This window comes from Alosa sapidissima, chromosome 1 (genome assembly GCF_018492685.1).
Source record: "Alosa sapidissima isolate fAloSap1 chromosome 1, fAloSap1.pri, whole genome shotgun sequence".
In the NCBI taxonomy this organism is placed as follows: Eukaryota; Metazoa; Chordata; class Actinopteri; order Clupeiformes; family Clupeidae; genus Alosa; species Alosa sapidissima.
Window position 1 is genome coordinate 43,666,940 of NC_055957.1, and position 19,869 is coordinate 43,686,808.

The window sequence follows — 19,869 nt, forward strand, 5'->3', positions numbered from 1 at the left end:
TACATGAAATTCTGCATCCACTGTAGCCTACGATTTATTTATTTAGGCCTATTTTTCTTTCCCCTCGGAAGGGCAACGTGAGTTGAGAAGGGCATATGGACAGTTGCCCGGGCAACCTGAGCAACCCCCCTGTGCACGTCCCTGCATCAAAATACTCGAGAAATCAGTGTGGGAAGTATCTCAATAGCAGAATCAAAAGTGACTTTTGTGTAGTTGAATACCCTGTGTCAGTGTTTGACTCACAAGCAAGACCAACAGTCAGGGACATAAATCTGGCCTGGGCTTGTGCAAATCTGTTCCTGGAAGTGATAGCCTGATGGGTTAATAGCAATCAGCTCAGACTCAAACAGAGAGCTTAACTTCTCTTTCCGTCAAAAATGACTGAAAGAAGAAACCTGAGATGTTCTTGTAGAATATACAGTGGCACATTCTCTGCATTCAGTGACATTTTAGTGTTTCACAGTTGAGGTGATTTTCATGCACAAAATGAATAGATGACACTGATCAAGATTAGTGTCTGTTAAGTCAACAGTTTTTTGACAATGATGGATTTAGTATGGACAGGCCAAAATGTTTCCCAGACACCTTGACTTCACTGTCAGTGAAGCAGATGCAGATAAAGAACAATGAAGCAAAATTACATTGAGGGCCACAATGGAAATATGCTGTGTGCTGAGTGTGTTTCACTAATTCACGGATTGGGATAAATGCAGAGACCAAATTTCCTCACGGGATCAAAGGAGTATATATACTTATACTTACACTTACTTATACTTCTTGGCTTTATTTATTTATTTATTTATTACAGCACAGTGGCATCCCCCCTCACCGCTCTCACCAGCACTAAGGTTCCGTTCAGGTGGAATCCAGCAGCAGACACGGCATTTGAGACATTGAAGGCACGCTTCACCTCTGCTCCCATTCTCCAAATGCCTGACCCTGAGTGACAGTTTGTGGTGGAGGTGGATGCATCAGACGTGGGGGTCGGGGCGGTACTCTCCCAGCGTGTAGCATCAGATGGCAAGCTACATCCATGTGCTTTCTACTCCCGCAGACTGTCCCCGGCAGAACAAAATTATGACATTGGGAACCGCGAGCTGCTGGCTGTGAAGCTTGCTCTGGAGGAATGGCGACACTGGCTTGAGGGCTCAACTGTTCCGTTTCTGGTCTGGACGGACCATAAGAATCTGGAGTATATACGAACAGCCAGGAGGTTGAACTCACGTCAGTCCCGGGGTCCCTCTTTTTCGCACGGTTCAATTTCATCCACTCTTACCGCCCTGGTTCACGCAACGCAAAGCCCGATGCCCTCTCCCGTGTGTTCCAGAAGGCCGAAGCACCAGTGGAGGAACCCAAGCCCATTCTCCCGAACTCCTGTGTAGTTGCTACTCTGACCTGGGACATTGAGGAGCAGGTTAGAGCGGCTACCCAAGATCAGCCTGGCCCCAGCACTTGCCCCACTGACCGTCTCTTTGTTCCTGGAAATCTGAGGTCTCAGGTGATCCAGTGGGGTCATGACTCACCTTGCTTGTCATCCCGGCATCACGCGCACCATTCATCTGCTCTCCCAGCGGTTCTGGTGGCCATCACTGAGGAGAGATGCCCAAGACTTCGTGAGAGCCTGCCCCACCTGTAACCAGAACAAGACCACCAGCCGTCCCCCAGCTGGTTTACTCCAGCCCCTGCCAGTCCCCAAGCGACCCTGGTCCCACCTGTCTCTGGATTTTGTCACCGGACTCCTTCCATCTGACGGAAACACTGTCATCCTCACAATCGTGGAGAGGTTCAGCAAGATGGCCCACTTTGTCCCACTGCCAAGGTTGCCCTCTGCTAAGGAGACTGCTCAGGTGGTCATGGAGCAGGTGTTCCGGGTTCACGGGCTGCCTAAGGATGTTGTATCTGACCAGGGCCCGCAGTTTGCATCTTCCTTCTGGAAGGAGTTCTGCCGTCTCCTGGGGGCCACTGCGAGTCTCACATCAGGCTTTCACCCTCAGGGTAGTCATGGGCAGTCAGAGCGACTCAACCAGGAACTGGAAAAATCCCTTCGTTGCATGGCTTCGCGCAACCCTCGGTCGTGGGCTCAACATCTGCTGTGGGTGGAATATGCCCACAACTCCCTCCCAAGTTCTGCCACTGGCCTGTCTCCCTTCCACTGTGTCTTTGGCTACCACCTCTGTTCAACTCTCAGGAGAAAGACGCTTCCTGCCCTTCTGCCCTTGCCTGCGTCCGTCGCTGTTGCCGGATCTGGTCCCAAGCTCGTGCAACCCTCCTCAAGTCTGTTGCCAGTTACGCTATTGGGGCCAACCGACGAAGGACCCCAGCCCCTATGTACCGAGTGGGCCAGAAGGTATGGCTCTCAGCCCGGGACCTGCCACTCCGGGTGGAATCACGTAAGCTGGCGCCCAGATACATTGGCCCATTTCCCATACTGAAGGTCATCAGCCCGTCAGCTGTCCAGCTCCGACTACCCAGGTCTATGAGAGTACACCCAACATTCCATGTTTCTAAACTGAAGCCGGTCCATGAAAGCCCTCTGGTCCCAAACACAGCACCGCCTCCTCCTCCTCGCCTCGTCGAGGGGGGCCCCGTCTACACTGTTCGCTGTCTGCTCAAGTCACGTCGGCGGGGCAGGGGTCTACAGTATCTGGTAGATTGGGAGGGATACGGTCCTGAGGAGAGGATGTGGGTCCCAGCTGGGAGGATTGTAGACCCGACCCTCATCTCTGACTTCCACCGCCTCCATCCTGATGAACCTTCCACCCGGAGGGGTCGACCAAGGGGTTCCCGACGCGGGTCTGTCCAGCCGGCTTGTCCTCAGCCCAATCCTGCGCCTGCCCCTGACCCTGACTCTGAACCCGATCCTGTGCCTGCCCCTGACCCTGACTCTGAACCCGATCCAGTGCCGTCGGATGATGAATTCTCCACCAGCAATGATGTGATGGAACCGGTGCCCTCTGGGGATGAGGCCATGGACACTGATAGGTCAGAGGAATTCTGGCCTTCCTCAACTGATCTCCGTGCTGATTCCTACCTGTTTGACCCGACCTGTTCAACCGTACAACGACCATCTTCCCGCTCCTGGTAACCAGACCTGTTTTCACTGTTTTCAAGATTTCTGTATCTTCGCTTCTGTGCCTCTACCCCTCTCAGAACACTCTGCCTGTGCCTGCCAACCCCAGCCCCAGCCTGTGCCGGTGTCTGCTGCTGCTCGCTCCACTTAGCCTCTCACAGACCCCACTCCAGCCACTGGATTCACTGCCTCCACTCTGACTCTCACAGACCCCACTCCAGCCACTGGGGTCTCTCGCTCCACTCAGCCTCTCACAGACCCCACTCCAGCCACTGGATTCAATGCCTCCACTCTGACTCTCACTCTCCACTTCCCCTTATTTAATAAAGATAACCTTCTGGTGTTCGTGAAACGCATCTGGTTCTCCTGTCTCGTACTTGACAAATCTTTGTCTTCCAAAGTATGGAATATCTGTCAATCTATCTAACAGGGCAGGGTGTCACAACAAATTACTATTATCCTGCTCCAAACACCTAAGAGATGTGCTAGCAAGTATCCATTTTCACCTCTCGCATGCTCGCATCCCAATGGGCACAGACCCCCTGACCCCTGTTGCTACTGCTCTGTGTCATATATAATTTCACGAGTGTGACTAAAATAATAGTTGTGAAAAGTGAAAAGGTCTGGCTTTTTGAGGTTAATTAATGCACAAGAATTGCACAGCAGGTCAACACATTGGCCTCAGATGCACCAAGTCAAGGCTGCACTTCTGTGTCTCCATCAGGAGCGTTACAAGTGGAATCTGCAGCTTTTCTCAAACTATATGGGCCTCCTCAAGAGGATTACTGGACCGCGTAGCCGCGAAGTTAAGTTATGCCAGTGCTTCACACACCTGATCATTTGCAGCAAGATTGAATGGTATGATGGAACCGTGGACAGAAAAAAAAATAAAAAAAGTTCCCCAATCAGGAAATACTTCTTAATCTGTCATCAACTATAGAGGCATAGCCTATGGTATGAGCGCTCAATGTGTGTGCATCCCTGCCTGATATGCTTCTGGTCTCCATGATAATAAATATGATCTGTAGGCTACCTATGGCTCATTACCAGTTCTAAATCAATAGGTGTGTAGCACTCCTTTCAAATAATCAAGAAAGGAGTTTATTAGGATAAGTTTCTGTATCAAAAGCATGACTGACTGTCTAAGACTTCATTTGAAGAGGCTACCGTAATTGATGACCAGTAAAGTGACTTGCAAAACATTACAACTGAGGAAGTTGCAAACCTGGAAAACACCACAACCAAGAAAATCTATGTGGTCACAAGATATTATCTCCAGGAAACTAAGGGGGACTTTCAAAGGTTCTCAAAACCAAAATACACACAGAGGAAAGTTAAGTCTTAAGTCTCTGTGCCTCTGTGTTTAACAGTTAAACAGGAAAAGCCCTGATCTGTTTTGAATCTGAAATGGTGAAGTGTGTGTCAACATTACAAAAAGGCAGAGATTGCTTTTGTTCATAATTCCAATAAAGCTGTCACCAGGTAAGAAAGATTGCCTTTAAGGTATTCAAGCACTAAAACAAAAAGCAAGCACATACATTCATACACCTCAAAATATATACACACACACACACATCAAAACATTGTGGTGAAATGTGCTAACAAACTAGATTTTTTGGTGAAGGGATAGAGCATTGGCCAAGAGAGAACATCCAGATTCATGTTAAGTTTATGATATTTATCAGGTTTTAGATTTGTGGTTGGAAATTCAGCTGAGCTGCTATTTTAGTGCTGTTAAAGGGACACCAGGCAACGCTTTCGTGTTAATTAATCATCTTCGTAAGTCGGTATATGGTTAAATGACTCATTACGGGGCGAATGAAGGCTCTCTCGCCCGCCCCTACTGCCTGTGAGAAGAATATCCCACTTGCAAGTTCGGTGTATCCTACCCGCCGACCGAAGCAGGATCAGTTTACAGCACAGAGGCAGGCTAACGAAACGCTAGATTGTTGCAAACGTGTGTATAATGGCAGAGCCGCCGAAGAAGCAGCGAAAACCCTTGACGGAAGACGCAAAGAAAAGGAAAAGAGCTTCAGACCGAGCGAGGGGGAGTTTCGTAGAGAAAAAGCATCAGGCTTGCCTGGTGTCCCTTTAAGTGAAAGTTATTCCTTAGTTTCCTTCGTTTTTCTAGGTTTTTCCTATACGGGGCATACTTGTTGAATATTGGTGACAGCACAATTGGGTTAAGGATGTCATTATAAAATGCAGATTCTATTTAATTCAAATTATACTCTGAGTTTTATTACTGGCTTTAATTCCAAACAACAGGAAGATATAAAAGTAACTCAGCAATTAGCACCCTCCTCCGCAAAGGTGCTGAAAAGTCTGGAATGTGTGCGTGTTTAGGCTTTGTGGAGATGTGAGATTTGTAGTCATTATGATATACTGTTACTCTGTTTAGGTTTAAAGATAGACACATGCTAATTGCCTCAGTGTTTTGTGGCTCTACCTGGGTAGTGTTGAAGTGAAGATAGTGTTGCATAGTCTGACTAATGAGCATCATCTTCACTTTCAGGCAGGGCTTTAAAAGCCAGGAAGTAAACTGCCTCTGCCATTGTTAGTGGAACATACTTATGGGGTCTTTCATCTTGTAAGAGTGATGGATGTGTTTAAAGCCAATGCAGAGCCAGACATGTGGTTACCAGGAGTTTTTGCCGTAGGGGCCCTGTCATATCCATCTCAGGCATTGTGAAACACAATTACTCTCTCGGGGAGCTCTTACGGTGCTTTCCTTTGTTTTTCACCTTTCCCATGCTGAGAGGTGAAGCCAACCAATCAACTTCAAGGCCATCTGCACCACCGGCAGAATGTCTTCAGGCCAGCTTGTAAAACCTCTCAGAAAAGGGCTAAATTATCTTTTTTAATGGAATGTTTTATGTATTGGCTGTATAGGCGAATCTGGATTTCTTGAAGAATAGCCTTCAATTCTTATAGCAGGGACATAAACGTTGTATCTGTCTGGCAGCTTTACAACACCTGGTACCTTTCCATAAACAGGCAATTTAGATAACAGCGTTAATTCTTTGTATGCATAAAATGCAGTAGTAGGCTTCCTTGCAACAGCTACCTAATTGATTACTAATGTCTTAAAACAGTCACTCTCAACCTTTTTGCCCCTAAGACCTCCCTGTGTCCACAGAAACACCCCACAGGAGATGTGTTGATCTGTCTGACAGCCTATTCCGTTTACCGCAGGGGTGTAGTGGTAAAATAAGAGGTGGGTAAACTACGGTAACCACTGTACGGTAATCACTACGGTGATCACGGTAAGGTGGATTGCACCATGCGGTATCGATTTTAATAAAAGGCATTCAGAAAATGATTGATGATGGTGGAGGTCATTGTCCAATGTATTCAGGTCACTGTCCATTGGTATTAAATGGTTCCTAAAGTGTTGATGAGTGTACATATTGAAAAATGTGAATAATACAGTGTGATTTTTTCATGTGAAAAGTTGCAATATGTGAATAGACCCTTTTGAGGAGTGGATAAAATCTAATAAGAGGTGGATAAACTCTATTTCTGAAATTTCAGAGTTGGATAAACTGTGTTTACTTACGTTAAGCCTCCACTACATCCATGGTTTTCCGTTTCCAAAAAAAAAAGTTCTGCTCTAATAATCCTGAAATATTTCAAGTGCATGGCAGAATAGAATTGAATGATTTTATTGTCACTGCACAGTTGTGCAACAACTTTTAGATCATCTCCCTTAGTGGCTCATATGGCTACAGTGAAAATAGGCTACAAATAGAATCTTCAAACAGATTCAACATATGCTATACAGTTCATACAGAAAGTATTCACAGCGCTTCACTTTTTCCAAATTTTTTTATGTTTCAGACTCATCTTAAAATGAAGATGAAAGAAGCGTAAAGAAGGACAAACATCAGTGCAGCCAAGTGCCTGGTTTCTTCCACACACGCTATTGGGAATTATGGCCAAATAGTTCAGTCTTTGTTTCATCAGACCAGAAGATTTTACTTCTCATGGCCTGAGAGTCGTTCAGGTGCTTTTTGGCAAACTACCGGCAAAAAATGGCTGATTGATGGAGTGCTGCACTGATGTTTGTCCTTTTTTTACGCTTCTCTCATCTTATCAAAGGAACTCTTGTTCTCATTCATAGTGACCATTGGGTCCTTGGTTACCTGTCTGACCAAGGCCCTTCGTCCCGAATTACTCAGTTAGGCTGAAAAAAAGTTCTGTATGCACTGTACTTACCCGAGAGTACATATAAAAATATAAAAGAACAGGTATGTGTTAAAAGAGCAATATAGGCTACACAATAAATGCACACCCAGATACAGGGTTACTGATTGGACATGTTTATTACACTGTCCCCATATTGCACAGGATACTGAAACACTGTGACCATTTAGTAGGGAGAGTTATAATAGCCACTTAGTTATGAGACGGAGACAAAGTTCAGTGCTTTGATCGCAGAGGGGTAGAAGCTTTTCAGGAGTCTAGAAGTGCAGTCCTGGGTAGACCTATAGCGCCTCCCAGTGGGGGGGGACACTGTAAAAAGTGATGTGTCAAAATGACACATTGCGTGTTAGCTCAGGGAAAACACGATATTGTATATCAATTTCAACACAGCAATTGTGGGGTGAAAGACGGATTTCAGCTATCTAATAAAAAACAAGCAAACAAACAAACAAACAAAAATCCAAAAATCCAAAAATAATTCAGTGGAAATGCATGGATTCCAGTTTCTTCCAGTAGCAGCAACTGGAATCCATGCATTTCCACTGAATTATTTTTGGAATCTGATCCCTTATCATACCTGTTCATTCTTACTCGTTGCTCGACTTATCGTGACTAAATTCAAGATGGCTGCAAACGCTAAACTTCATGAAGATACTGTCTGTATAAATCGTCTTGTAAGTAAACTACCAGTGCTTTTTCAAAGTTCTCAATGTCTCGTTTTAAATGTCAGGGCCCTCGGAAGTCTACCAATGAAGTGTGGAGATACATTGAGCCTCGTAAATGGGTGTAAAACAGTGATTTATTTGCATGGCTAGCCCGATGCCGAAGCACCACTATTGAAAAAGCTGTTGGTAGCATCGGCTAACTAGCACAAGATTTTGGAGTGCAGGGGACAAGCCGAGATGGGCTATGAGACATACGTTCACACTCGGTATCATGTTTCATTACACTTTAGGTCAATATCACACCGGAATTCTCCTTTAAGGCAGCTAAATGTTGGTATTCTGTGCTGATTTGATGACCCTCTGATCCTTCTTGTCAGCCTCAGAGCATCTGGCATACCACACCAAGATGTGTGTAATGCTTCCCACAGAGGTGATAGAATGACACCAGCACCTGCAGGTTGGCTTCCCGTAGTGTCCTTAAGAAGTAGAGCCATTGCTGCACTGTAAAAAATGATCGATGCAAAAAGTTGTACAAATGAGGAAATACATGTTGGCTCAACATAATGGTTGTGTAAACAAAGAAAAATATGTTTGGTCAATGATTGCATGATTTTCATTACTTTACTACAAAATGTTCATCAAGAGAAAATGTATAATTGTGTTCACGGAACTTTTAACGTTGCACAAAAAATATTATGTTGGCCGAGCAAGAGGGACCAGCGACAATCATCCGAGCATGCGCAAATGAGTTCTACTACTCTGGAATTTCCCACCAAGAGTCACGACCGTCACGACGTTGTTTGTGGTGAGTGCTTCAAAGTTAGCTCTCTATCTTTGTGCTGTGAGGTAATCAGAAAATTTAGGTTAATAATATCTATTGTCTATCAACAAAGTTTGAAATAGCTATATTGTCAGTTACTACAGCGATAAGAATTTAAGAACATTAAAGAATTTAGTTAAAAATGATGTTTCATTGCAACTTTGAGGGCATTTCCACCCTTTATCTAAAAAAAAAGCACAATTTTGCTGTCCATGGGCTAAAAGTGTGTTTATTATAAAGTGTGTTTTTAATCTGGTAACCAAATGCTTAGCACACCAGTTTATCCTTTTAATTCTGAATCCATACATACCTCATATGTTAAAATTGGATAATCTAATGAAAAGTTGTAGCAGTTTATATATTTTACGGCGCCCCCCAGAGGCTATTTTCTATCTGTGTGTTTGACACTCTGACTCAAATTGTTCTATAGACCCTAAACTTAACTTGGAAGTGAAAACCAAACTTTGACACAAATTTGAAATGACTGAGCCTTAAACAACCCCACTATAGGAAGTGTAGTGTCTTTCCAACCCACTTTACTGTAGATTAACAGATGCTGGATCCATCTGTTTGGGATGAAATATGCTCGGATCTTGACTATGAGTGATTCTTTTTTGAGACGGTTACTTTCTCAAGGTTCAACTTTTTCGATTTCAACTACGTGCTAACTACGTGTTCTGCTATTGTTCAGGCAGTGAAGGACTTGTTTTTATGACGAAGTTTTTTTATGAAGTTCATGAATTGTTTTATGAAGATTGTTCTGACAAAATGAGGATGATGTTTTTTTATGATATTGTTTTGTATTAAAAATACAACTGTGAGACATATTGCATGAGTTATATTTTACTATCTTTTATATTTTTACTAGAGGTTTTATACTGAAATGTATTTTTCACCATATCCCGTCTTTTCCACAACTCCTTGTCTTTTCCACAACCACACATTTTTTAAGGTAACATTTTTAAAAATAATAGTTTTATGGTAATGATGGTTGTGGTGTTGATATTTGTGCAGTTGAGGGTAAGGTATATTGTATTAGTTTAAAAATATCAGATTTCAAAATGGTAAAAATGTGAATGAATGGTTTCAGTGACCTATTTTTAAGCGTTTTTTAGTGTTAACTTAATAATATCATAACAGTTACATTTCTGAGATATAAATAAATGTAAAATTTGGAAAGATGTGAATGTGATGTTTAAATAATTGCTGTTATACATATATTAGCCTTAACATTTTTGCTTTAAAACACATGTTTATCTCGGTGATGGAAAATTACAATTTCCTTGCTGTGCTTAGACAAAATGTCAAAAAATATATATTATTCAATTAAAATCAGCATAGCCAACTTCAGGGCAGGTATCTAGACAGAATGGGGAAACAAAGTATGGCAATAATATTTGAATACAAAATGTTTCATTTTCTGAAAATCTTTTGGTGATAAAGTACCATAGTTGAAGAATCACATTACAAACTATCCACAATCTGTCAGGATGGGGACCTATCACTCCCCTACACTGAGACTGAGCACTCACAAGGCTGTGTGTGCAGAGCCCTCTTCTCTACTCTCTCTACACCCATGACTGCACAACCCACAGCACCAATACAATCATCAATTTTGCAGATAACATCTATGTGTTTGGCTACACAATGGGGATGAGTCTGCCTCTAGGAAAGAACGCTTCAAACTGGACCTATGAAGATTGTGTCTAACTTCAAATTCCTTGGCACACACATCTCCCACACCACTGTAAAAAATGATCGATGCAAAAAGTTGTACAAATGAGGAAATACATGTTGGCTCAACATAATGGTTGTGTAAACAAAGAAAAATATGTTTGGCCAATGATTGCATGATTTTCATTACTTTACTACAAAATGTTCATCAAGAGAAAATGTATAATTGTGTTCACGGAACTTTTAACGTTGCACAAAAAATATTATGTTGGCCGAGCAAGAGGGACCAGCGACAATCATCCAAGCATGCGCAAATGAGTTCTACTACTCTGGAATTTCCCACCAAGAGTCACGACCGTCACAACGTTGTTTGTGGTGAGTGCTTCAAAGTTAGCTCTCTATCTTTGTGCTGTGAGGTAATCAGAAAATTTAGGTTAATAATATCTATTGTCTATCAACAAAGTTTGAAATAGCTATATTGTCAGTTACTACAGCGATAGCAGTGCTGGCAAATCACATTTGCCTCACCAAACGCCCTTTTAGCCTGGTACCCAGCTATACGTAACCTAGAAGAGGCATGATGGCTAATGCCCCATTGTTAGGTTTAAGAATACCCTAAAATACTTAAGCATAGTTTAGTATGGTTGTCCTGTTTATAGAATTATGAGTTATTGATGCATTTGTCTTGTTTGTATTTCAGGTATTTTGTTTCAGGCTTAAAACTAAATGCAGTGCCGCTATTGTACATTTTTTGATTGCTATTGATTGCTTAAGGCATGTTTTTGATTGCTTAAGACATGTTTTCATGTTTTCATGTTTCATTTCAAAATGTCTATTTTTCATTATTTCAAATAAATTACACCCTATGTTCTGATAAAGTACATTTTATTTATTTATTTATTTATTTATTTAAATCCATATGAACTCGTCTGTAAGGCTCAAGTGCAATATTACACAAGTATTCAACCAGTGTCCTAGAAACAAGATCTGAGAGTTCAAGAAAGCATGGCATGTCACTCAATAGATGTACTGGAAAAACAAATATCTGCTTTACCAAATGAAACAAAAGTAAAACATGACAGCTTTGCCTGTGAACATCTGATGTAAAATTGGTTCAAAATGATTTGTGACATGTTCCAGAACAGTTACAAAAATCAAACAAAAAAAGTCACTGCCATTTAACAGAAACATTTGCATGAAACCTTTGATACCTCAAAATACCTCAATGACTGGCAATTAACATGTACTGTAATGACCATTACACCTGTAATAACTCTTTCTTCAAGGACTGTATCCTTGCTGTGCACTTTTCCCCAGGTTTAAGAGAATCGTCTGGACTGCCTCGAATGTGTACCTTAAGTCCTTAGGGTACTCCATTTTTAGAGCATAAAGCAGACCAAACAGCATCATGAGGGCATTTGGGAAGTCTCCCAGATTGTCCATGACAACTTCCTCCTCCAGTACTACAGCCACATTGACCACTGTGGGATATGGTCCTGAGTTGGTAGAACTGTCAGTTACTTCCAGGATCCCCATGTTCATGGCTTTTGTGTGTAGCCCCAGTGCTTCAGTCAATATCCTGTGAAAGACAATAAATGACACTTAATGTCAGACTGAAAACATGTCTTAAGCAATCATTACTGCATCTCAAACAGTAATACCATAAAGTTTTCAAATGAATTACCTTAATAGTCTTTGAAATTGCAGATGGCTCTCTTAAGTACAGGGGAAGACCATGAAGAACAGCAGACCGTCTATAAGTAGTTAGATCTGTGGTCTGCAAAAAAAAGACAGGTCATCAGAAAGACATTATTAAGTCACCTAATGAGGTTACACACATCTACTCTACCATGCAACAGTTTAGGATCACTTACTCATTTCACCATTGGGCTTCATTACAACCAACTTCATGAAATAGCTACCTGAAATGCATTAAGATTACAATCTGTGACGGATAATCAGCAACAAGTGATAAGTACGCAGATCCCTTAAGACTGTTAGAATAACATTCCCAGAGTTAAGTTAGATACTGAGAGTGGTTTTCTAACAGTCCTAAAATAGTTCTCAAACAATGCTGTGCACTTGTTGGCTGTTTTTTGTTCAGTCATATTATCCAAAAGCATGTCAGGTGACTTTCATGAGGCTGGTCAAGATGAACCAATGGTGAAATTAGTCAATTTTGCACAGTAGTGTATGGAGGTGCTGGTCAAATGGAGCTATATGATAGGAGAAAAACAGCTTAATACTACACCAGAATCTTTCTGTGTAATGCATACATGATGTTGATCACAAGGTCTTGATCAGGGAAGTTGACTGCTTTGACCTGTTTTGTCACCCTATACCATCTCGTTCAAACAATAAAATGGCTATAACTTATAAGTATGTGAGGGATTTTTACATGTATTGTAGATCATCAACATCAGGTATACATGGAACCTTTTTTGACACATTCTGATTATATAATGAAATTGTATTGCTCACATAATGAGCAATGGATAAATGTCACAAGACAAAGGTATCAACTCAATTGACAGAGACATTGCAATTAAAATGTGTTGAGTTGAGTGAGATGAGTTTTACAGTAAAGTTTTTGTGGAGCAGTAAGCTGCTCTGAAAGTTGTGTTGTTGCTGCTAAAATCACAGTTGGAGAATGGATGCTCATGGTTTTGCAAATGCCTTTCTAAATGATTCAGAAATTGAGTAAGTGAGCAAATATCTGAGAATTCACATAATTCACACTGAGAACTGGCATGGTCTGTGCATGCGCCTGTCACAGTCTGGATGAATGCAGGGGGAAAAAACATTACCTACTTGGCAATGATGAAGCCTGTAGTGCTTACAGTAAGCAGGATGTCTTGCTGCAGATGTGTACATTTACAATAGCGGCACTGCATTTAGTTTTAAGCCTGAAACAAAATACCTGAAATACAAACAAGACAAATGCATCAATAACTCATAATTCTATAAACAGGACAACCATACTAAACTATGCTTAAGTATTTTAGGGTATTCTTAAACCTAACAATGGGGCATTAGCCATCATGCCTCTTCTAGGTTACGTATAGCTGGGTACCAGGCTAAAAGGGCGTTTGGTGAGGCAAATGTGATTTGCCAGCACTGCTATCGCTGTAGTAACTGACAATATAGCTATTTCAAACTTTGTTGATAGACAATAGATATTATTAACCTAAATTTTCTGATTACCTCACAGCACAAAGATAGAGAGCTAACTTTGAAGCACTCACCACAAACAACGTTGTGACGGTCGTGACTCTTGGTGGGAAATTCCAGAGTAGTAGAACTCATTTGCGCATGCTTGGATGATTGTCGCTGGTCCCTCTTGCTCGGCCAACATAATATTTTTTGTGCAACGTTAAAAGTTCCGTGAACACAATTATACATTTTCTCTTGATGAACATTTTGTAGTAAAGTAATGAAAATCATGCAATCATTGGCCAAACATATTTTTCTTTGTTTACACAACCATTATGTTGAGCCAACATGTATTTCCTCATTTGTACAACTTTTTGCATCGATCATTTTTTACAGTGCAGTGTGGGAGATGTGTGTGCCAAGGAATTTGAAGTTAGACACAATCTTCATAGGTCCAGTTTGAAGCGTTCTTTCCTAGAGGCAGACTCATCCCCATTGTGTAGCCAAACACATAGGTGTTATCTGCAAAATTGATGATTGTATTGGTGCTGTGGGTTGTGCAGTCATGGGTGTAGAGAGAGTAGAGAAGAGGGCTCTGCACACACAGCCTTGTGAGTGCTCAGTCTCAGTGTAGGGGAGTGATAGGTCCCCATCCTGACAGATTGTGGATAGTTTGTAATGTGATTCTTCAACTATGGTACTTTATCACCAAAAGATTTTCAGAAAATGAAACATTTTGTATTCAAATATTATTGCCATACTTTGTTTCCCCATTCTGTCTAGATACCTGCCCTGAAGTTGGCTATGCTGATTTTAATTGAATAATATATATTTTTTGACATTTTGTCTAAGCACAGCAAGGAAATTGTAATTTTCCATCACCGAGATAAACATGTGTTTTAAAGCAAAAATGTTAAGGCTAATATATGTATAACAGCAATTATTTAAACATCACATTCACATCTTTCCAAATTTTACATTTATTTATATCTCAGAAATGTAACTGTTATGATATTATTAAGTTAACACTAAAAAACGCTTAAAAATAGGTCACTGAAACCATTCATTCATATTTTTACCATTTTGAAATCTGATATTTTTAAACTAATACAATATACCTTACCCTCAACTGCACAAATATCAACACCACAACCATCATTACCATAAAACTATTATTTTTAAACATTTTACCTTAAAAAATGTGTGGTTGTGGAAAAGACAAGGAGTTGTGGAAAAGACGGGATATGGTGAAAAATACATTTCAGTATAAAACCTCTAGTAAAAATATAAAAGATAGTAAAATATAACTCATGCAATATGTCTCACAGTTGTATTTTTAATACAAAACAATATCATAAAAAACATCATCCTCCTTTTGTCAGAACAATCTTCATAAAACAATTCATGAGCTTCATAAAAAAACATTGTCATAAAAACAAGTCCTTCACTGCCTGAACAATAGCAGAACACGTAGTTAGCACGTAGTTGAAATCGAAAAAGTTGAACCTTGAGAAAGTAACCGTCTCAAAAAAGAATCACTCATAGTCAAGATCCAAGCATATTTCATCCCAAACAGATGGATCCAGCATCTGTTAATCTACAGTAAAGTGGGTTGGAAAGACACTACACTTCCTATAGTGGGGTTATTTAAGGCTCAGTCATTTCAAATTTGTGTCAAAGTTTGGTTTTCACTTCCAAGTTGAAGTTTAGGGTCTATAGAACAATTTGAGTCAGAGTGTCAAACACACAGATAGAAAATGGCCTCTGGGGGGCGCCGTAAAATATATAAACTGCTACAACTTTTCATTAGATTATCCAATTTTAACATATGAGGTATGTATGGATTCAGAATTAAAAGGATAAACTGGTGTGCTAAGCATTTGGTTACCAGATTAAAAACACACTTTATAATAAACACACTTTTAGCCCATGGACAGCAAAATTGTGCTTTTTTTTTAGATAAAGGGTGGAAATGCCCTCAAAGTTGCAATGAAACATCATTTTTAACTAAATTCTTTAATGCAACAGTTTCTTTTCTGGACCAGTGAGTGACATTTGGGTAATTTTCTGCGGCGCACCTGATGATCTCTCACGGCACACTAGTGTGCCCCGGCACAGTGGTTGAAAAACACTGTCGGAGGCCTAATCCCTTGCATTGCCACAAACAAACATTAGGCCTATGATATCCCATGCATGATAGATAGATAGATAGATAGATAGATATACTTTATTGATCTCTAGGGGAAATTCAAGAAATTACATTTTTCATGTAGTCCAGGCAAAGTAAGGTCTGACCCAAAACTTATTCCAACAGAATTTATTTTCACATTTTTATATTTCAATTGGTGATTTAAACACCATAGTCAATGAAAATCCAGTTGGTGGAAATATGTTAAAATGAGGGTTGTTTTATGCATTATCTTTCAGCAAATACAAACAAATGGCTACAAACAAATGATCATAGTCAGCTTGTTGAACTGTGTCCTCCTCAGTACGAGTCTTTTAACAAACCTAGGGTCGCGGGGGAGGCATTGTGAGTGTGTACAGGAAGAGCTTAAAATGTCACCAAATACCTTGTGATGACTTTTCTTCCTTTGAAGTGCTCACTTTTAAACTTTGTGGTCCTGAACCAATTTTGTTTGTTGTAATTTACCGTCCCCCTAAACCATCAGGTTGTTTTTTAAATGAAATCCAAGAATTTCTCTCCACTCTTGTCTTATATTATGACAGTGTTGTTCTTTGTGGTGATTTTAATTTTCATGTTGATGACTCCAGTAATGTTCATGCTACTGATTTCCTAAACATTGTTAAATCTTTTCAATTTTGCCAAGATGTGTCTGGACCAACACATAACCATGGTCATACACTGGACCTTGTTTTCACTCTGGGTCTTAAAATATCCTCTGTTGTCTCTTGTACCAATGATCTGGTTGACCAGTTTAATTCCATCTGCTTGTCGTCTCTAAATGTTATTGCACCCATGAAGGTTAGAACTAAGTCATCAGAAAGAAAGCAGCCCTGGATTAATAGTGGCATTCGTAGTTGTAAAAGGGATTGTAGGAAAGCTGAGCGTAAATGGAAGAAGTCTGGTCTTCAGGTTCATTATGACATTATGAAGGAATCACTTAAACACTATAACATCTTAGTTAAGGATGCAAGATCACATTACTTTTCAGAACTTATTTCTGATCATCAGCATAATCCTAGATTTCTATTTAAAACAGTAGAGCAGCTGGTAAAGCCATCTACTCCCTGTGTCCCAGTGGAAAGTGATGCTGATTCTGAAAAGTTTTTGTCCTTTTTTACTGAGAAAGTAGAGTCAATTAGAACTTCTATCACTCCTAATACTATGCACTCTGAAGTCTCTTTCTTACAGGATAGGCATACTTTAAACCACTTCAATACAGTTACTCTATCTGAACTTCTAGAGACAGTGTCACATATGACAGTATCTTCCAGTCCTCTTGATGTAGTACCAACAAAGTTCCTATAGAAGTAATTGAATCTGTTGGGTCCTGTTTGCTTTCTATTTTTAATAGTTCACTTTTAAATGGCATTGTCCCTGATTACTTTAAAACTGCAAGTGTGAGCCCTTTGCTAAAGAAATCAGGGCTTGATCCATCTCTACCTCAAAACTACAGACCTATTTCCAAGTTACCATTTGTATCAAAGATTCTTGAAAGATTAGTGTCCAAGCAGCTTGTCTCTGCACTGGAAAATAATAATCTTTTTGAAAAGCTACAATCCGGTTTCCGAAAGTATCATAGCACTGAGACAGCACTGCTGAAAGTTACAAATGACCTTTTAAGAACAGCTGATGATGGCATGTGTTCTGTCCTTGTACTTCTTGATCTTAGCGCAGCCTTTGACACTATTGATCACAGCATACTGCTGCATAGACTGGAACATTGGGTGGGAATTTCTGGTACAGCCTTACAATGGTTTTCATCTTACTTGTCAAATAGGAAGTTTTGTGTTTCTGCAAACAGTTACACATCTTCATTTTCTCCTGTCAAGTATGGGGTACCTCAAGGGTCAGTTTTAGGACCAATCTTATTTTGTTTATACATGCTTCCTCTTGGGCACATTATCCAGAAACACTGTGTCTCCTTCCACTTCTATGCTGATGATACACAGCTGTACCTGCCCATTAGTTCCTCTGATCCTAGTATGCTGAATTCCTTAAATGAATGTCTTTGTGACATAAAAAACTGGATGTCAAACAATTTCCTCCAGTTGAATTCTGACAAAACAGAAGTCCTCGTCATTGGATCCCAGCACATAGTGAAACACATGATACCATCCTTAGGTTCCTTTCCATTTTTAGACTGTGTAAAACCTGTTGCAAAGAATCTTGGTGTCTGGTTTGACAGTAATTTAAGCTTTGAACGTCACATCACAAAACTCATACAGTCTTGTTTCTATCACCTCAGAAATATTTCCAAGATTAGTTCCATCTTAACTTTTAAAGACACTGAGACCATTATACATGCATTTATTTCTTCATGCCTGGATTACTGCAATAGTCTTTTTTCTTGTCTGAACCAAAAATCTATAAAGAGACTTCAAACTGTTCAGAATTCAGCTGCCCGGCTTAGTACTGTAATCACATTACTCCTGTTTTAGCCTCACTGCACTGATCTCCTAGTACCTTATACACCTGTGTGTACTTTAAGATCATCTGGTAGTGGTTTCCTAACTATTCCTAAGGTCAGTCTGAAAACTAAAGGGGAGAGAGCATTTAGTGTCAGGGCACCTAGGCTCTGGAATGACCTGCCTGATGAAATCAGGTCAGCCAAGTCAGTATGCTCTTTTAAATCCCTCCTTAAAACTCATCTTTACAAGCAAGCCTTCCTTAGTTTTGTTTAAGTAATATACTTCATTTTGTGTTAAGTTTATTAAGTTTTATTTCAGTGTCAATTTTTATTTCAGTAAGTTTTATTTCAGTGTCAAGTTTTATTTCAGTATCCTAGGTTTTATTTCAGTGTCAAATTTTATTTCAGTAAGTTTTATTTCAGTGTAAGTTTATTTTCCTTTTTCAAATTTATGTTAAGTTCTAATTGAATTAGTATATATTATTTGATTGTTATATTATTATGTCTTATTTGCATTTTCATTTATGTTGATATTGTACAGCACTTTATAACTTTGTTTTGAAAAGTGCTATATAAATAAATATTATTATTATTATTATTATAAATACTGAAAAAAATTGCATTAGAATGTTGTAGAATAAGCATTCTAGAATATCTGATTTTTAGAATATTGCATTGTTGAGGAACATTCTTTTATTTTCAAAGAGTTAGTACATTTCTCATGCTTATTTCACACTGGTTTGTTGCAAAATTGGTGTCTATTTTTACATGTTGGCCCTTTGAATCAATGGAAATGGTTGTTGACGGGGATTGACTGATAGACTGTCTGTCCAATCAGAGGGGCCTGTATGATGCCTCTTTACTCTGTACAATTTTGACTAAAACAGTAGACAATATGTTTATGTAAGTGAATGAAGATAACTTGTAAAGGTTGAAGATGGGGTTGAATGGGGGTTTCTGGGCTATAGGGCCAGATAATAGCGGTATTAAACCGATGTATCATCTTGAGGGTCACCAAGTCCCCAAAAAATCTTCAAAAGTGACCTCACTGCTAGCTTATTTAGAGGGCATGCAGGTAAAAGCCTGTCCAGCCATTTAACTACTAATGTAAACGGCAGGAGTTACTGAATGGTACAGTGACTTTGTCTGGAAGTGTGGTCTATTGTCAGATAAAATGAAAATTGAGCTCTTTAGCTAGAAACTTTAGATGTGTTTGGTGTACAGCTGTACTGGCTATACTGAAAAGAACCCCATGCCTAATGAGAATTATGATGGAGGGGCTGTGCTATTGTGGGGCTGTTTTTATTCCCAAAGGCCTTGAGAACCTAATTAAGGTGCATGGTGTCATGAACACCAAGAAAAACCTGAACATTTTCAAAGGAAATCTGCCAATCTCTGCCAAGACACTAAAAGTTGGTCATGATTGGATCATTCATCGGTCAATGAACCAAAGCAAATGTCCAGATCAAAACAAATATTGTTTGCTGAACACAAAATCATGCTCCAGACATTGCCATCTCAGTCCCCTGATCTAAACTCCATAGGAAAACAGTGGTGTGAGTCAAAGAGGAGTGTGGACCTAGGAATCTGGACGATCTGGGGAGATTTTGTAAAGACTAACAGTCTTAAATCCCTTGCTTTGTATTCCCCAACTTTATAGGGTTTTATTGGCAAAGGGAGGCTTAA

At 40.1% G+C, this 19,869-nt stretch overlaps 1 long non-coding RNA gene across 1 annotated transcript; it reads right to left on the minus strand.

Annotated features, from left to right (window-relative positions):
* Positions 1–11,359: 11,359 nt before the first annotated feature.
* Positions 11,360–13,782, minus strand: LOC121718407. The gene is made up of 4 exons (XR_006033928.1): positions 13,681–13,782; positions 13,247–13,355; positions 12,120–12,212; positions 11,360–12,014 (listed from the first exon to the last, which is right to left on the minus strand). It is a non-coding gene; the product is annotated as an uncharacterized LOC121718407 (long non-coding RNA).
* Positions 13,783–19,869: the final 6,087 nt, after the last annotated feature.